Below are 17435 nucleotides of genomic sequence, written 5' to 3'. Positions count from 1 at the left end.
CCAGGATGGGTCATCTGTGCTGGGCAGTCCTGTCTCATCCTGTGGTTAAATGTTCATGACGTAGCACTGCTGCCTGTGCCCTGGACAGCCCACTGCTTAACACTACCTGCCTTTGGGGATTAGAGGTGAGGTGGCGCTCGGAATCAACAGCACAGAATCCAGGAACAAGTGAGAATGCCACAGCAATTTCCTATGAACACTGCTGCAAACCCCACCCATGTCCCATTGGTTCCCAGCAAGCATCTCTTCCAAACAGCAATTCCTGATTGGCTGGCATTGTCTGTGTCAGCAATCCTTGGTCTCTCAGGCAGTCTTCAATTAGGTCCTCCTGCAGGAGTTGCCTTTGTGGCTGTGGGACCCCAGCATTTATGCAGATGTGGCCACCACTGTTCCTCCTACATTTCTACCCTTTTGCTTTTAGATTTTGACAGCCTGGTGGGAGCCAGGCCAGTGTACCATTGCCTTGACATTGTTGATCCCACCTCAGAGGATTCCCAGAATACAGGACTGTTCCTGTCTTAGGTTGTCCTGTCTTCTAGGATCTTACCTGTTATTAACTGCCAGCTCTCAAAGAGATATCACTCTGGAAGCATGTTACACAAGGGGGAGATGTGGAACAGCCTACGTGGTGGTCTCATGCATCTTTGCCATCCAAGCTTTGATCACTTTTTGGGGGACCTCAATCAGGAGTTTTGAGAGCCATCAGCACCTGGAGGATCATCTTATTTATGGAGCACTGCCTGGGAATATGCTGTGTGAGACACTTAAACAAAATAATTATTTGTATGACAATTCCTCCCATCACAGCATAAGTGGCTATCCACGAGGTGTCAAACAGCCTCTTAATATTGTCCCACACTTTCTCCAAGAATCCAGCATCTAGGGGGAACACAGATATCCTGGCTGCATCGAGATTGGCTATGTTCTCCCTTAACAGCACAGAATAGTTAAAGAATTTATCTGACCAGGTACCTTCAAGATACTGAGACAACTGTTGTTGGGCTTCAGTGGTGTTATTTACCTGGTAAGGGATTAGGCAGGATTGAGTGAAACCTGGGGTCGAAGGCCCATAGAGACATGTCCCTAACAAGGGCCAACTCTTCTGCCAGTAAGTCAATCTGTTGTAAAATGTGGATGGCTTGATAAAGAGGTTGATTTAGTACCTCCTGTGTCTGCAGCACCTCAGTTTAGAGACTACAGCATTGACAGTCTCCACCATAGTGGCTGTCTGGGTCAAGGCAACAGCAGCTGTTGTTGGCCCTGCAATGCCTACAGTGATGGCTGCAGTGATGGCAGCTGTAATACTAAGATCCCTCTTTCCCTGGTGTAGGGGTTGTGAGTGAGTCTGGGCCATCAGAGTGACAGCGTGAAAGTCAGTGGTATTTACCACAAGCATCTCACCAGCAGAAAGTCAGGAGACATTTCTCATTAAAGCAGTTAAGGCTGTCTCTGACAATGGAGGTATTAATGACCAGAAAGTAAAAAGGGAAACCGGATACAGACGGAGGTGACTTTCCAGCCAACCTGGCTGCCACATTCATGGGGGTTGCCCCAGTCCACATTTTTGCTGACTGGTTTATATGGAAATAAGTCCCATTAAAGAGACATCCACCTTTTAAGAGACTAAGGGGACGTAAATCGAGCCAATTAGAGGGGCTACGTAAATCCCTATTGTTCATAATGGGGCCATATCAGAATCTATTGGGATCCCTGTTAACATAGGGAGTGATATTGGAAGCATCCTGTGAGGTGAAGCTCCACATGACAAGTGTGAGCTTAGATGACAATATTGGGTAGTCCCTGGCAAATCTTACACCTAGCGCAGGCTGACAGTGCTCCCAAGAGATAGGAGGTCCCACGAAAGTGGGCATTTGAGGGACCCTTGCAAGGCAGGGGTGGGCATGATATGAGTGGGGGATCCTTTGGGGATTTGTAATCAGTAAGGGATCATGAAGTTCCATGCCTAACATGGTGCCACAGGTTAGATTACCATGGAAGTCCCCTGTGGTCACAGTGTGTAGCTGGATACAAGGGCCGATGAAGGAGACATTGGTGGTAAAGCAGAGAATTTCCTCTGTGGGCCAGGTCCCTTCTAATCATCATGTAGTAGTGACTGAGTCCATGAAGGGCTAACGCACACATCACATTGGAAGAGAAAAGAACAGGGTAGGCTGGGGAGTTAACTGCCACAGGGAAAAGAATGGGAGCAAGGGCACCAAAGCCCAGAGCTCAATGGCTCTCCAGGGCTGAAAAAAAACTAATAAACACAGTTGCCACACCCACTCCAGTGGAGCCTGTGTGACCTGAAGCTCTTGTGCTTCGTTTCTATCCAGAACAGAGGCCTGTGCCTAGAATGGCTTGGCCTCCTGGAGGTCCCTGCAGCCTCCCTACAAATAGATGATGACCAGGGTCTATGCTTGCGGTGGAGGGGCCTTCTGTGTTCTAGCCTTGGTGATCTTAGCAACTTTAAGTCTGTCAGCAGTATCTGATTTTAAGAACATAGCCGAGTGGAAGATGGTCTTGTACCTTTAGATTTCTCAGGAACTGAAAGTTCAGAGACGGAAACGTCTCACAGCATCATGATCCTGATAAACTCAACGGCTGCGATGAACTCAACTGCTGTATCCATTAGCTCCCAGTAAATAGGAGAGAAATTAATTGCAGTTACTAACAACGTGACTGTTCCAGAAAAGCCTTTCCCTCCTTTTGGAAAAAGTTTTGTTTAGCATGATTCAAAACAGTAACGATTCTTTTAGATAGATCATAGACAAGTTCCAATAAGCTGAATAAACTTATCAAGAGTTAACTATGGTTACAAAAGTTTCCTTACTAATCTGAGGGACCATAAATATAGAGTTTAAACTTTATTATGACAAAGGTAAATGATGAATGCATACCTGGTGCCCACAAGTCTGGCAGTATAACTGCAGTTTTTCTAAACTATTGTTTGCGGCTGAGAACTGTTTCCTAGACTGTATGTTCTGCTTTCCTCCTTGCAAGGGACATTTGGTGGGGTGATGAATAAGAGCTGGATGGCTGCAAATTATGATGTACCTGTTCTAACTGCTTTTTCTTTTCTTTTCTTTTCTTTTCTTTTCTTTTCTTTTCTTTTTTTTTTCGGAGCTGGAGACTGAACCCAGGGCCTTGCGCTTGCTAGGCAAATGCTCTACCACTGAGCTAAATCCCCAACCCCAAAAGCCAAGGATATGTTTTTGTTGTTGTTGTTTTTTTTTCTTTTCTTTTTTTTTTTCCGGAGCTGGGGACCGAACCCAGGGCCTTGTGCTTGCTAGGCAAGCACTCTACCACTGAGCTAAATCCCCAACCCCCTCTAACTGCTTAAATATACACCAAGAAGTAAAGCTTTTCACAGCAGCACACACCTTGAGTTTGTGTCTGTCTGTCGCTCCGAATCTGTTCTCTACCTGAAATCCAAGCCTTGGTCCCTCTGCTGACACACTCCCCTGGGTGGACTGCGGCACACGGTATATATCATATCTCATAGTCCTGGTCCTCTTCTGGCTCCTTCATTGCCCCCTGATCTGTGGCCAGGCAAACATCTCTTGAGGGCATCCATATTGGTGCAGTGCAGTTGCATCCTGGGAGGAAACACAAACATAAACTCAGCCCCTCGTCAGAAGTAGAGTGGACAGTTGCCATTAAGAGGTTAGTTATTGGATCCCTCCATCTAACCAATGGGAGGGCAGTGTCCCTTGGCAAAAATGCCCAATGCTTGTAAGCAAAGCTCAGTCCTTTCTCATCGAAGAAGAGAAAGTTCACCTGAGATGCTAGGTATGGATCTCTTTTAGATTCTGGGAAGGTGACCCCAGTAAGTTCTTCCTTCAAGGAGCGATTTGCTCTTTCTATAATTGCTTGGCCCTGAGGATTTAGTGACTGATCCTCCTTGAGGATATGAAGGTGCTGAACTGCTGAGATGAATGACAGGTCCATTGTCAGTCTTGAGTGTCCAAGGCTCTCCCATGACTAGCATTGCTGACTTCATGGCCTTAAAGCATGAGAGGGCTTTTCACCTGCCATGGCCACCACGGGTAAGAAGGCCGAGCAAGTCTCTACCACATGTATGTATCCATGATTAACAAAGGCTGGGTAATGGGCGACATCCATTTGCCAGATTGCATTGGGGAGTGGACCTCCAGGGTTAACACCTACTCTGCCAAAAGGCCGCAGTGGTGCAAGAGGTGCGCAGGTTACATGCACATTGTACAAGACCTTGCGAGATGTTTACATTGTGACATAGGCAATTCGGGCAAGAGCTTATGAAAATTCTGGGGGAAAAGGTGAAATTGCTGGTGTAACATTCTGGCTTGTTCTGGCAACTGCATGTCTACAGTCATAATCAGGGCATCAGCTCTCCCGTTTCCTTTTTTTTTATGCCAGGGAGTTTAGAGTGTGATCTTATGTGTGAGATGAACCAGGGATGTGCCCAGTTCCCGAGAGCCTCTTGGATAGATCCCATGCAGACATGAACAGGGCTGTTGGTTCTTAAATATAGGAGAAGGACAGGGTGCGGATAGCCTGTACTGTGTATTGGCCATCTGAGAAAATAGTAACTGGCCCCTGTTGGCAGTACTCAAAAATTTTCAGGAGGCCAAATAATTCACTTAGTTGTACTGAGCCAAATTAGGGAGAACATGAATTGGGTCCTACACACACACACACACACACACACACACACACACACACACACACACACGCATACATATGACGCACATGCATACACACGCACGCACACACGCATACGCACACACACCCCATATTGGTCTTTATTAGCAACAGAAAAGGCCATGGTTGCCTTGGGGATGGGGCAAGAGCTAGGTATGCGATGGGGTTTTACTGTAATTGGCAGCTGGGACGAAGCAGTAAGATGCTTGCCTGGTGGCGGGTGATTATCCAACGAGCCTCTGAACCCCGCCACCATTTCTTGAAAGCTGATGGAATCTGCCCACAATGGTTGAGAATATCCTAAGGAGAATGGGAGAATCATTTTGTCTGGTTCTCTGTTGTAAATTCTCCTTGCTAAGCCTCTTGTCTTAAGGGTGAGGAGGAAGGCAATCTCAAACTTTGAGGTAACCATAAGTAAATCAGAGTGAGCCGGGTGCAACCACATAAGGGGCCCATTCTGCCACAACACTCCTAGGACCCCCTCAAGGGACCACAGAATTATGGCCAGGAGGGGTTTCTCTGGACCACGCCTTTCCAGAGTTGATTCAGAGAGGAACGGCATAACTTTCTGTCATAGGTTGCTATCCTCAGATGTTAGTTTAATCCTGGTGGAAGGGCTGCTAGGTCCCTCCAAGAGAGTGAAGAAGGATCTCTCTCCTGGTCAGGAATATAGGGGAAAGATTTGAGTCAGTTAACAGCTCCACACAATTGTCGTAGTTCCAAAAGGGAGTAGGACTCTTCTGCCATGATGGAGACGGCCAGGGCTTAATCTTGTCAGAAATAGGAAAGCCCAGGAAGGCATATAGGGGAACTCTCTGAATCCTTTTGGGAGCAACCTTCAAGTTGAAGTTTTGTAAATTAAATAACAATTGAGAGGATGCCCTTTCAAGACAGGTCAGTCTAGGGTGTGCAAGGGTAATATCATCTGTGTAATGGACTCCAAGGACATCCCTGGGGACACCCTGTATGGCTTCAGCCACATACAGTTGACAAATGGTAGGTCTATATTTCATGCTCTGAGGCAGGACTGTCCAATGATAACTTTTAGCTGGTCTATATATATTAGGCTCCCATACTGTAAAGGCAAAATGGCATCTACCCTGGGGAGACAGAGGGATCTGGAAAAGGCAATCCTTACTATCTAGGTATCACATGGTACCTGGGTGAGATAGCACTAAGACAGCAGTTTCGCTTAAGCGGTCCCCTTTTTCCCATGTGTTCATTAATGGTTCTCAGATCTTGTAGAACCCTATATTTCCCTGACTTCTTTTCAGTGACAAAAATGGGAGTGTCATGTCTGCTGGTCAAGGGTTCCAAATGACAAAGCTAATTGTCCCAAGGCCAGTTCCTTGAGAGCAGAAAGCTTATGTTCCAAAATGGGCCACTGGTCACTGAGATATCAGCTTCAGACAGCCGGTGTGGTATCAGCCTGGTATGATGTCAGTTGGCGCCGGGTGGACAGTGGCCATTAGAATTGGGGTTGATCCCTGACTCTTTGACCTGTATGACCCAGTTAGTCATGTTGTATAATGTAATCAAAAAAGGCATGATCGTCTGTAGTAAGGACTGCACTAAAATAACTCTTCCCCAGAGGCTGTGGGGACCATCAGACACAACAGATGTAAAAGATGCATGATTGCAGTACAAACCCTGCCAACGGACAGGGTGGGTAGTCATTTTGGTGTCTGGATGGCCTCCAACTCCCGAAATGGAGGGACCAGGTTGGAATCTCCAATGGGAGAACCTCAACGATTCATTTTTATTATAGTGACATGTGCCCCTGTGTCACCCAACCCATTAACAGTTCTAAATGTACAGTCATCATCAGGGAGCGAGGAAGCACAGGCAAGATCCAAAGGACTCCTGGCTAAGCAGGGTTCCCTCTAACTGGTAGGACTGAAAGGTGCCCCTTTTGGAGTTTAAATAGTCTTCCTGCTTTTGAGAACAGCAATCCTCAGCCCAGTGGAAACATTTATTATAACAAGGACATCTGGTATCAGGTCTAGCTGAGGGGCAGCCCCATCTGAGGTGACCAGGCTTGCTACAGCCTCAACGGGAGCAATCAGAGGGTCCTTCAGGAGAAGGGTGTGTCCTCTATACACATCCATGAGTGGAAGAAACCCATTTATAGATGTCATCATTCCTTATGGCTGCCACAGCATGGTGAAGGGGGCGTTAAGGCTCTCCCAGGCAAGCTGCTTGATGGACATGTCTCTGGTTGGGCCAGCATAGACCCAGCTTTCCAATGTCTCAGTCACGAGACAGGAGGTCCACAGACTGCTGGACAAGGTTGAGAAAGTAAGCACAGGGGTCTCAAGAACGCAGGCTTAAGGGCTTTAAAGGCAAGATCATCCACCCAGTTAAAGTAAGCATGCAGTCCGATAGTGGCCTGAGTAAGAGGGTTAATGTATGCCTGGGAACCAGTGAGCGTGTCAAAGGTAACATTAAGGTTATATTCCAGGTTAATCCTAGCCTGATTTTCAGCCAAGTCATGATATGGAAACCTCCAACCACGAAACATGGTATGGTTGAGAACCGCCTTAAGGAGATTATACCAGAAGTAAGAGGTCTGGCGGTGCATGGCCCATTGCTTCAATACCTTTTCAAAATAAGGGGAATCTAGGCCAGAATTGTTGGCAAGTTTTCTGATTAATGTCAAGTCGTTCAGAGGAGTGGGAATCCAGGGCCTAGTTGCCAAAGCATTAGGGCCAAGATTGGCAAGAAAAGCCTCATGATATACCTGAGGAGAATAAGGCCCCTGGGCAGAGGCAATCCAGTACAAGGGACAGGTATCACAGGGGCGACCACCAGAAGGCAAAGTCCCCCTAGATCACACTAGGGGTAAGTTGGGGTACCTCTGATGGGACAGGAGCAAAAGAGCTTGTGAGGGAGGAACCTGGGACAGTAGGGTTAGAGGACGGCTTGGAGCCTGCCAGCTGGAGGGCTAGGGCAAAGGTACCCTCATCCTCATCACTGAGGTCATCCCCTTTGCCCAGAGAAAGTGGGACCAAGTCAGTAATATGAAGGTGAATATTAGCCTGATCCTGGCACTTCCTCTGGGGAAGAGTTATGATTGGCAATGACTACAAGGAAGGTGGAGACAAAGAACAAGGGAGGGGTAATCCCAGACTGTACCTCAGGCTTGCGGGCTAGGAAGAGAAGGTACATCCAGAGGTCAGGGTCCCACATGTTCTCTGGAGATATCCAGGGGGCCAAAATGTGACCTCCCCCCCAAAAAAGTTTTAACCTTGACACCACATGTCACCAGATGCCAATCAGAAGCTGACCCCTGTGAGTTCCCCAGCACCCACCTATAAAATTTAAGATCACCTAATCTATTCTCTAAATATAAAAGAACTAACATTGTAGCCAATAATCAAAGTTATACTAATGCCACCACTTTGGCCCCTGACAATCACATTAGAGATTACCTCATCCTTCTATAGCGTTCCCCTGGTTCAGTATAAGAAGGCCTTTGTCTGGGGTTGCCATTTTGGAGAATGGTTGACCCCTGCATGCTGGTTGTTTAATAAACACTCTTTGTCTTTACATATTATCTGAGCCTGGGCATCTTCTTTTAGCAATTTTTGGACCCTTACAACATGATGGGTGCTACCTCCAATGTGATCCTACAGAGCTTAGCACACAGCAGGCAACCTGCATGTGTTGAGTTTGTGCTGAAGCTGACATTAACAGTGCAGCACTTGTGATCCTGTTTTTAAAAAAAGTATAAAATCTTAAAGCCACATTCATTTCAAATCCAGTTGCTATTATTTTAGCTGCACAGTTTCCTCTAACTTCCTTGGCTTTTAACATAGGCAATGGCTATTTGAAGCAAGCTTCCACTTCTGTTGACATGACTCCAGAATTTAATGTTAATTTCAATATATTTGTTTTGTGTGCGCTGGTGTTTTGTCTGCATGTATATGTATAACTGTGTGACGGTATTGGATCACCTGAAATTGGAATTTGAGACAGTTGTGAGCTGCTATGTGAGCATAGGAGTTGAACAGGGTGGGGGTGGGAGTGCAACTAAATGCAAGTGCCCAAGGAGGTCAGAGGTGTCAGATCCGCCTGGAGCTGGGGTGACAAGCAGTTGTGAGCTGCCTGATGTGAGTGCTAAAAATCAAACTCAGGCTCTCAGGAAGGGCTGTATGTGCTTTTAACCACTGAGCCACCTCTCCAGGACCTCAGCCAGTGATCGTAACCTCCAAGCCATTTCCCCACTTCCAATTTTAATTTTTTTTATGAGTCTTCTTTACAGAAGGCAGTGACTTCTGCTGCTTGGTAAAAATTCACCCCCTTTTGCTCCCTGCCTCATAAAAGCCCTCAGTGATCACTAAATCCAGTCTTGTGGGTCTGCCTTCTTGGAAAGAAAGAGCATGTTCTCATTGTATTATGTCAGGTGATAGAGTGCAAGGTTACAAAGCTTCCAATACAATCCCTATAAAAGTCGCAGTGACACCTCGTTACAAACAATCCAACAAAAACTACATACAAAGCCTCAAAAATATCCCAAACATTCAGAGAAAATTTGACAAAGAACAAAGCTGGAAATATCACTCTTTTTTTATTTCAAATAATATTACAAAGCTATAGTAATCAAAACAGTATGGAAGTATCATGAAATCAGATCATCCAACAATAGAATAAAAGAGAGTGCTCAGAATAAGCCTATGCAAGTACAGTCAACTGGGCTGCCCCCTCTTTCCGACACTGTGTGTAACAAGATTACAGGTATTATCACATCTGGCTGAGCCACTAACATTTAAGACCAGTGCCAAGCGCACTGGGGAAAGAGAATCTTGTCAACACTTCATGTTGGGAAAACTAGATACCCACATGCAAGAGAATAGAGAGGCAGGCGTGGTGACACACCTGTATCCCAGCAAAGTCAAGCAGGGGCAAGCTTCTTCAGACTGGTTTTGGCAATAGCATTTTGGCTTTGTGTTATCAAAAGCAGGGACAACAGCATAAGCCAACATTACCAAACCCTAAGGCTCCTGTGTACATGCACAACAATGAAATGGAACAGAAACCCGAGGGGAACGGGAGAAACCATTTGCCAGCTGCTTATCTTACAAAGGTTCTATTGCCCACATACATAAGGAACTTACACAACTTGGAAAAGAAAAAAGAAGCACAAGAGGTAACCCGAGGGGAAAATGAAGCAAAGAGCTTCAGCACATAGTGACGAAGCCCCGTGATCCCAGCACTCCAGGATGGGACCGTATTAGTGAATTTTCTGTTGCTGTTAAAACACCTTGACAAAGGCACCCTCTAAAAGAAAGGGTTTATCTGGGCTGACGGTTCCAGGGGGATAGGAGTCCATCGTGGCAGAGAAGTGTGGCAGCAGGCAGCAGGAGAGAAGCCGAGAGTTCACACTTCAACTACAGTCATGAAGCAGGAAGCACATTGAAAGTAGGGTGAGGCTTTAAGCTCTCTAGCTCTCTGAGTTCACCCCTCCCCCAATGTGAAAGAAGTTCTCCAATACCAGAGCCTATAGAGGATAATTCTCATATAAAACCTCTATAAGAACGTTAAAGCAGAGAGAGAGAGAGAGAGAGAGAGAGAGAGAGAGAGAGAGAGAGAGAGAGAGAGAGAGTGTGTGTGTGTGTGATTCTGGGGTTAGTAAATGCAGAAGCGGCCTGCTGCCCATGCATGGTCCATTTTCGGATCACTAGTCAGAGTGTGCTGACTCACTCCTCCCGCAAAGTGACATTCACTTTTAACTGCAGGTATGGCCAATGGTAGGTTGCCCATGCCCCACTGGATGATCCCAACCTTAACTTAACACACAACCTTCTGTAACTTGAGTCCCCGGGTATCCATCACACACACACACACACACACACACACACACACACACACACACACACACACACACACACACACACACCACTATTACAATAAAGGAGTCTGCTTCCGCTTACCTTGTACCCCAGGACCATGGAGGGTGGGTAACATCACTTCTCCAGTAGTCGTCACCTCTGGATAGATCCTCAGCTAGGGGTGAGGCCTTGAGAGTCCCGCAACAATCCATGCTGGAAATCTCTTTTAAAGACGGGGTCTCAGCCTGTGGTACTGCATGCCTTTAATCTCAGCACTCAAGAGACAGAGGCAAGCAAATCTCTGAGTTTGAACCCAGGCTAATCTACAGTACAAGTTCCAGGATACCCAGGGATACACAGAAAACCATTGTCTCATTCCACCCCTGAAAAATAGGACAGGGCCTCATGTAGCCCAAGACGGCATCAAACTTCTGATCCTCCTGCCTACACACAATAAATGCTGGAATTTCAAGTATGTGCCACTACACACTACACCAGAGTCTTTACTACTTTTCTTTTTGCAAAATATGTCAAAGTTGTTAAAAACTTGAGTGGATAGGACTGTGACTTAGGTGACCAGTAGTCACACAGGAGTAAAGTCCTTGAACACCAAGCCTCTAGTCACTTCGCACTTCCTACTGTAAGAGCGTTCGTCTTGGAAGCTTCCTGTTTCCTCTGTTAGAGCATCATTCATCTTGGTGGCTTCCTGTTAACTACGACTGTAAGAGCACTCATCTGAGTAGCTTCCTATTTCCCACTTTAAGAGCTTTTATCTGGGTAGTTTCCTGGGCAGTTTCTTACTGTAAAAGTATCCTCTTTGGGCTGGAGACATGGCTCAGTGGTTAAGAGCACTGACTGCTCTTCCAGAGGTCCTGAGTTCAAATCCCAGCAACCACATGGTGGCTCACAACCATCTGTAACGGGATCTGATGCCCTCTTCTGGTGTGTCTGAAAACAGCTACAGTGTAATTACATATAATAAATAAATAAATCTTTAAAAAAGAAAAAAAGAGTATCCAACTGTAAGAATACTATTCATCTGGGTAGCTGGCCGTTGACTTTTCTTTTTTCTGGGCACAGGATCAGGTGGAAAGGAGAACCCCATTAAGGAACTTCTCATCCACACACTGCCTTGATCAATATCTGTAGGTGGGAGAGTGGAGAGCAGCTCCCAGGTCAGGCACCTGTATATTCCAAGGCTAAATACACAGCCAGGCCCTTTGGCAGCAGCAGAAGTGAACAATCGATGATTACTGCAGTGAGTAGAGCCGAGGCACAAGAAATCCCGGAGTCTGAAGGTGCAGGAGAAAAGTTACTTATGGAAAAGTAACTTCTCAGATTCTGGCAACTTGGGTTTTAGAACCAAGACCCCATTGACCTGGGTATCACATATGACCAGAGTATTAGGAGAACAGCCTAAACTTCTGTGTGGTCCTGGCTAGGACGGTTTCCAGCATCACATACAAGAAGCACAGGACAGGCTGTATTGGAACCAAACACAGAATCTCAGCAAACAGGAGGCCATGAACTGGTCATAGCAAAAGTATGCTGGGATCGTCCTTCCTGGCAAATAAATTTTATCTAAAAGGCATACATTTTCTGAGAAAATAAAAAAACTTTCTCAGAGGTTAAAAGAAAACAAAGAAAAGTAGATTTGGCTAAAAGCAAAACACAGTGGCTCTCAACAGGGAGTGATTTTACACGCAGGAGACATCTGATCATATACAGACATTTCTATGTACAGAGCCCATCTCTGAGCTTTCCTGGAACAATGTTCAGACTCCACTAGACAGATTATTATTATATCATTATTTACTCATGACCTTGAGATCTGACCTTCTCAGTTCAAATGCATATTTCTGGATATTTCTTTCAAAGTAATAATAGGCACTCCACAAAGAAAGCTCAGTAATTTCCCTAACATCTTCTTGGTCATTCCTACTGATTGGGTTAAAATTTGAAGTTTTATTTACAGACAATAGCTACGGACTACAGTCATAGACAAAAAATGTGATTTTCAGAGATAAGAAAATTTAATACACAGACTGTATTGAAAGAGCAGCTCACATGAATATACATCAGACTAAAGGGAACGGATGGGCTGTTTGCGCCTGCTTTTCCCAAACAATGCAGTGTTTCATGATGCTGGCCTGGATTTCCTCACTGCTCTTCGTCACGTTTTGACTAAGGGAGGGTGTGTTAAGGAGATGTGAGGAGGGAAAGGGAGATGTATGCATGAGTGTGTGCATTTCACATGTCTATAGTATGTATGGCATGTGGATAAATAGGTGCTGGTATTGAGGAAGCATGGTGTGTATGTGGTGTGTGTGTGTGTGCGAGAGAGAGAGAGAGAGAGAGACAGAGACAGAGACAGAGACAGAGACAGAGAATTCTGTTACCTCCAAACCTGAGAAGAGTGAAAAACACTGGGGAAATCCCTGGCAACACAACTTGTAAATAGAGAGGAATACAGATACACAAGTTAGAGTCTAAATGAAGAGCTGGACCTGGTGCCCATGTCTATAATCCTTACGTGAGAGAGAGATGGAGGATTGTGAGTTCAAGGCCAGCCTAGGTTCACAGTGGGGTAAGGGGAGAACCATAAGGCCACAATTCTCATCCAATTCGCTCTCGTGACCTTCATGGGTGGTCCTGCTACCCTGCCTTGTTGCAGATCTCCTTTATGAATGTCTGATAGTAAAACAACGATAGAAGCCAGGTATAGTGGCTTATACCTGTATTGCTAGCATTCAGGGGGGCTAAGGATGCATGGCGGACTTCTGCATGAGCCCTGTTTCAAAACACACACACACACACACACACACACACACAAACACACACACACACATACACAGACACACACACAAAACACACACACACAGACACACACACAGATAGACACACACACAGCCACACACACCAAAACACACATACACACAAACACACACACACACACACACACAGACACACACACACACACACACAGATACACACTACCACCGAAAATAAAAATAATTAAAAACAAATATAAATAAGTAGATATAGGAATAATGGCATATTTTTCTTGCCTGAGGATAGAAACCCATGCTATGTCTTGTGTCTGGGTAAAACAATACTGGGCTATTGTACTTATTTTAAGTGACATAGGGAATCTACCTCTTTGCTCCAGGAAGTAAACATTTGCTCCTGGAAAGAAAGACAAACTGACTGCTTGCCCATGGAGTAGCTTTGGAACGCCTGCTTCCCTGTACCCACCAGGTCCATGGATCATAAACTCTGCCCTGTACCAGCTAATCCCTCCGCTTCCTAGACCCGGCTTCAGGCTCCTGTGCCTGTGTCCTCAAATGCCACAAAACTTCCCTTGACCTTTGCCTGCAGAGACTTTTCCAAGACCCCCATCCCCACCCCACTCCCTGCAGCAGGCCTAATAACCAGCAAGTTTTTCTGATGATCCTTTGAGGTGAAAATGGTGGATCTGTTTCTTATGAAAAACTGGGGGAAATAATCAAATAAAAAGGCAAGGTAGAAATAGCTATTTGTTTTTAAAGTCTATGGGTGGGGATGTAAAATGACACGACCACTGTGGAAGTAGTTTGTGATCCCTTACGAGGCTGCAGGTCGAGGCTGTGGAGAAGGCTCAGTTGGTAAATCGCCTGCTATGCAAACATGAGCACCTGACTAGGACACCCAGTGTGGTGGCAGGCACTAGTGCTGGCAACCGGGGGTCAGAGGTTAGAGATGGGTGATACAGCAGCATTCAACAGATTAACCAAAAGACGAAAGTAACCTCCATGGCTCCTCGGATCCCGGAACAAATGTGGTATAGCCACGCATAAAGGAAGCTCCGATATAAGCAGCAGTGTGGATGAACGCTCTTGATAGTGCATCAATAACACAAGAACAAAAGGACAATAGCGTAAGGTTCCGACTATATGGCATACCTATAGAGTCACGTTCATTAAGCAGACTAGTGGTTGCCGCAGGGTGGGGATGAGAGGGAGGGATGTGACATTATTGCTTATTGGTTATAGCTTCTGTTTAGAGTACTGAGGGTGTTTTAGCCATCGTACTGGCAGGTTTTGTGTTAACTTGACACAAGCTGGAATCATCAGACAAAGGAGCCTCAGTTGAGGAAATGTCACCATGAGATCCAGCCGTAAGGCATTTTCTCAATTAGTATTTCTCAATGGGGGAGGGCCCAGTGCATTGTGGGGGATGCCATCCTGGGCTGGTGGTCCTGGGTTCTATAAAATAGAAGGCAGAGCAAGCCATGTGAAGTAAGCCAGTCAGTGGTACGCTCTTACGGCTTCTGCATTAGCTCCTGCCTCCGGGTTCCTGCCCTTCTAGAGTTCTTGTCCTGACTTCCTTTGGTGGTGAACAGTGATGTGGACTTATAAGACAAACTTTTCCATCTCCAATGCTTTTTGGTCATAGTGTTTTGTGGCAGCAATAGAACCATAACTAAAGTAGCCACGGTGGAGATGGACATGCAGACATATAAACACAATAACAAAGTCAGGTGATGGGGCATAGTCCTGTAATCCCAGCACTTGGATCTGGACCAGGAAGATCATGTCCTCAGAGTCAATCTCAGCTATGTAGTTGAGTGCCACACCCACTCCAGTGGAGTCTCTGTGACCTGAAGCTCTTGTGCTTCGTTTCTATCCAGAACAGAGGCCTGTGCCTGGAATGGCTTGGCCTCCTGGAGGTCCCTGCAGTCTCCCTACAAATAGATGATGACCAGGGTCTATGCTTGCGGTGGAGGTGCCTTCTGTGTTCTAGCCTTGGTGATCTTAGCAACTTTAAGCCTGTCAACAATATCTGATTTTAAGAACATAGCAGTGTGGGAAGATGGTCATGTACCTTTAGATGTCTCAGGAACTGAAAGTTCCGAGACGGAAACGTCTCACACCATCATGATCCTGATGAACTCAACGGCTGCGATGAGCTCAACTGCTGTACCCATTAGCTCCCAGTAAATAGGAGAGAAATTAATTACAGTTACTAACAACGTGACTGTTCCAGAAAAGCCTTGCCCCCCTTTTGGATAAGTTTTGTTTAGCATGATTCAAAGCAGTAACGATTCTTTTAGAAAGATCATAGACAAGTTCCAACAAGCTGAATAAACTTATCAAGAGTAAACTATGGTTACAAAAGTTTCCATATTATTCTGAGGGGCCATAAATACAGAGTTTAAACTTTATTAAAACAAAGGTAAATGATGAATGCATACCTGGTGCCCACAAGTCTGGCAGTATAACTGCAGTTTTCTAAACTATTGTTTGCGGCTGAGAACAGTTTCCTAGACTGTATGTTCAGCTTTCCTCTCTGCAAGGGACATTGGTGGGGTGATGAATAAGAGCTGGATGATTGCTGATTATGATGTTCCTGTTCTAACTGCTTAAATCTGTGCCAAGAAGTAAAGCTTTTCACAGCAGCACACACTTCGAGTTTGTGTCTGTCTGTCACGCCGAATCCGTTCTCTACCTGAAATCCAAGCCTTGGTCCCTCTGCTAACACACTCCCCTGGGTGATCTGCAGCAGTTGAGTTCAAAGCCAGCCCAAGTTACATCAGACTTCTCCCCAAACGAATGGAATGACACCAAAACATACTCTTAGAAATGGTTCCGGTCGGGGAGGTAGATCAGCTGGTAATACACTTGCTTACCATGTACAAAGCCCTGGCTTCCGTACTAAAAATTAGCATTAATATGAGAACATTTCCATGTTTAAAACGTATCCACAGGGCAGTGAGGATAGAGGTCATTCCTTTATTATTCTGGCCGTCTACCTGAGGATCTGGTCCCCAGCTTTCTCAAGCTTACACGCTTGTAGTTGATGATCAGGTCTGGGACAATGAGTTTTTCTGGGGTCCGTATATAGTCAGCACAGAAGTTAACCAAGCAAAGCACCATGAGACACAGCACAAAGAGCTTGCCCTGCAAGCACAAAGACCTGAGTTGGATCCCCAGAATCCACATAAGAAGAAGCCAAGCATAGTGGCCCATGGCTGTAAACTCAGTGCTGGGGAGACAGCTAGATGGTTCCCTAGTGTGCACTGCAGCCTGCCTAATTGTTGAGGTTCCAGGTAAAAGTGCAACTGCGTCTTGAGGGGTGGCACCTGACTGAGGTTGACCTCTGGTCTCCACATGCACACACATGTACACAAAAAGCTAGCACAACAGGATGAAGGGTGACTTGCCTGGTTTCCCATCTTTCCTGACTAGGGACCTGCAACGGCCCAAACAAAGGGTAAGTCCGGAGAAGAGGTTAGTGGGCAGGAAAAATCAGTCAGAAAGGGCCCGGAGGAATAGAGAAAAGAGAGCAAGGAAGAGGACGTGGGGACCAGGTAGAAAAGAAACCAGAGCAGTTCATCCTGACTAAACCTCAGTATGTCTCTGGAAACTTCAGGCTAAATCCCTTCTCCTTGTGGTCTCCAGATTGTCCTGGAGACTAGAAACTGATCCCAGTGGGGTGCAGGTGAGCCTGAGCGTGAGTTGCAGCGTTATGGTCCTGTACTTCCGGGGCGAGCCTTAGAGCCGTAGCACAGGCTGGCTCCCAGATCCATGCCCTTTCACGTTCCACTGTGTAGAAGAGCAAGAGCAAAGGGAGTCTGGGGGGAGGAAGCCAGAAGGAAAAGGCCTGTTTGCTTCGAAGCTGGGAGAGCAAAGCGGTCAGCCTTTGCCTTCTAAGGGCAAAGGCTCTTGACTTTTCCCCCACGAGCTTCGGTTCTCTGCCATCGACTAAGCTTTTCTCTTAGGCTAGGATCCACGAAGCCTGGATTCATAGATACCTTGGCTCAGGTCACACGGTGTGAACTGCGGTAGTGGGTTCCACAGCGCTCTCTCTGCAGGATTCCTCAGCAGGACGGCAGGGCACTGCGGCTGCTCCCGCAGCCCTCAGGGCTGCAATGGCTTCCTGGGA

At 46.1% G+C, this 17435-nt stretch overlaps 1 pseudogene; it reads left to right on the top strand.

Moving 5' to 3' along the window:
* Positions 1-10420: 10420 nt before the first annotated feature.
* Positions 10421-12085, top strand: LOC116898547 (annotated as a pseudogene).
* The last annotated feature ends 5350 nt before the right edge of the window (positions 12086-17435 follow it).

The sequence above is a fragment of the Rattus rattus genome, chromosome 4, assembly GCF_011064425.1.
Source record: "Rattus rattus isolate New Zealand chromosome 4, Rrattus_CSIRO_v1, whole genome shotgun sequence".
NCBI lineage: Eukaryota > Metazoa > Chordata > Mammalia > Rodentia > Muridae > Rattus > Rattus rattus.
The sequence above is the reverse complement of the archived record's forward strand: the minus strand, read 5'-3'. Positions and strand labels throughout refer to the sequence as shown.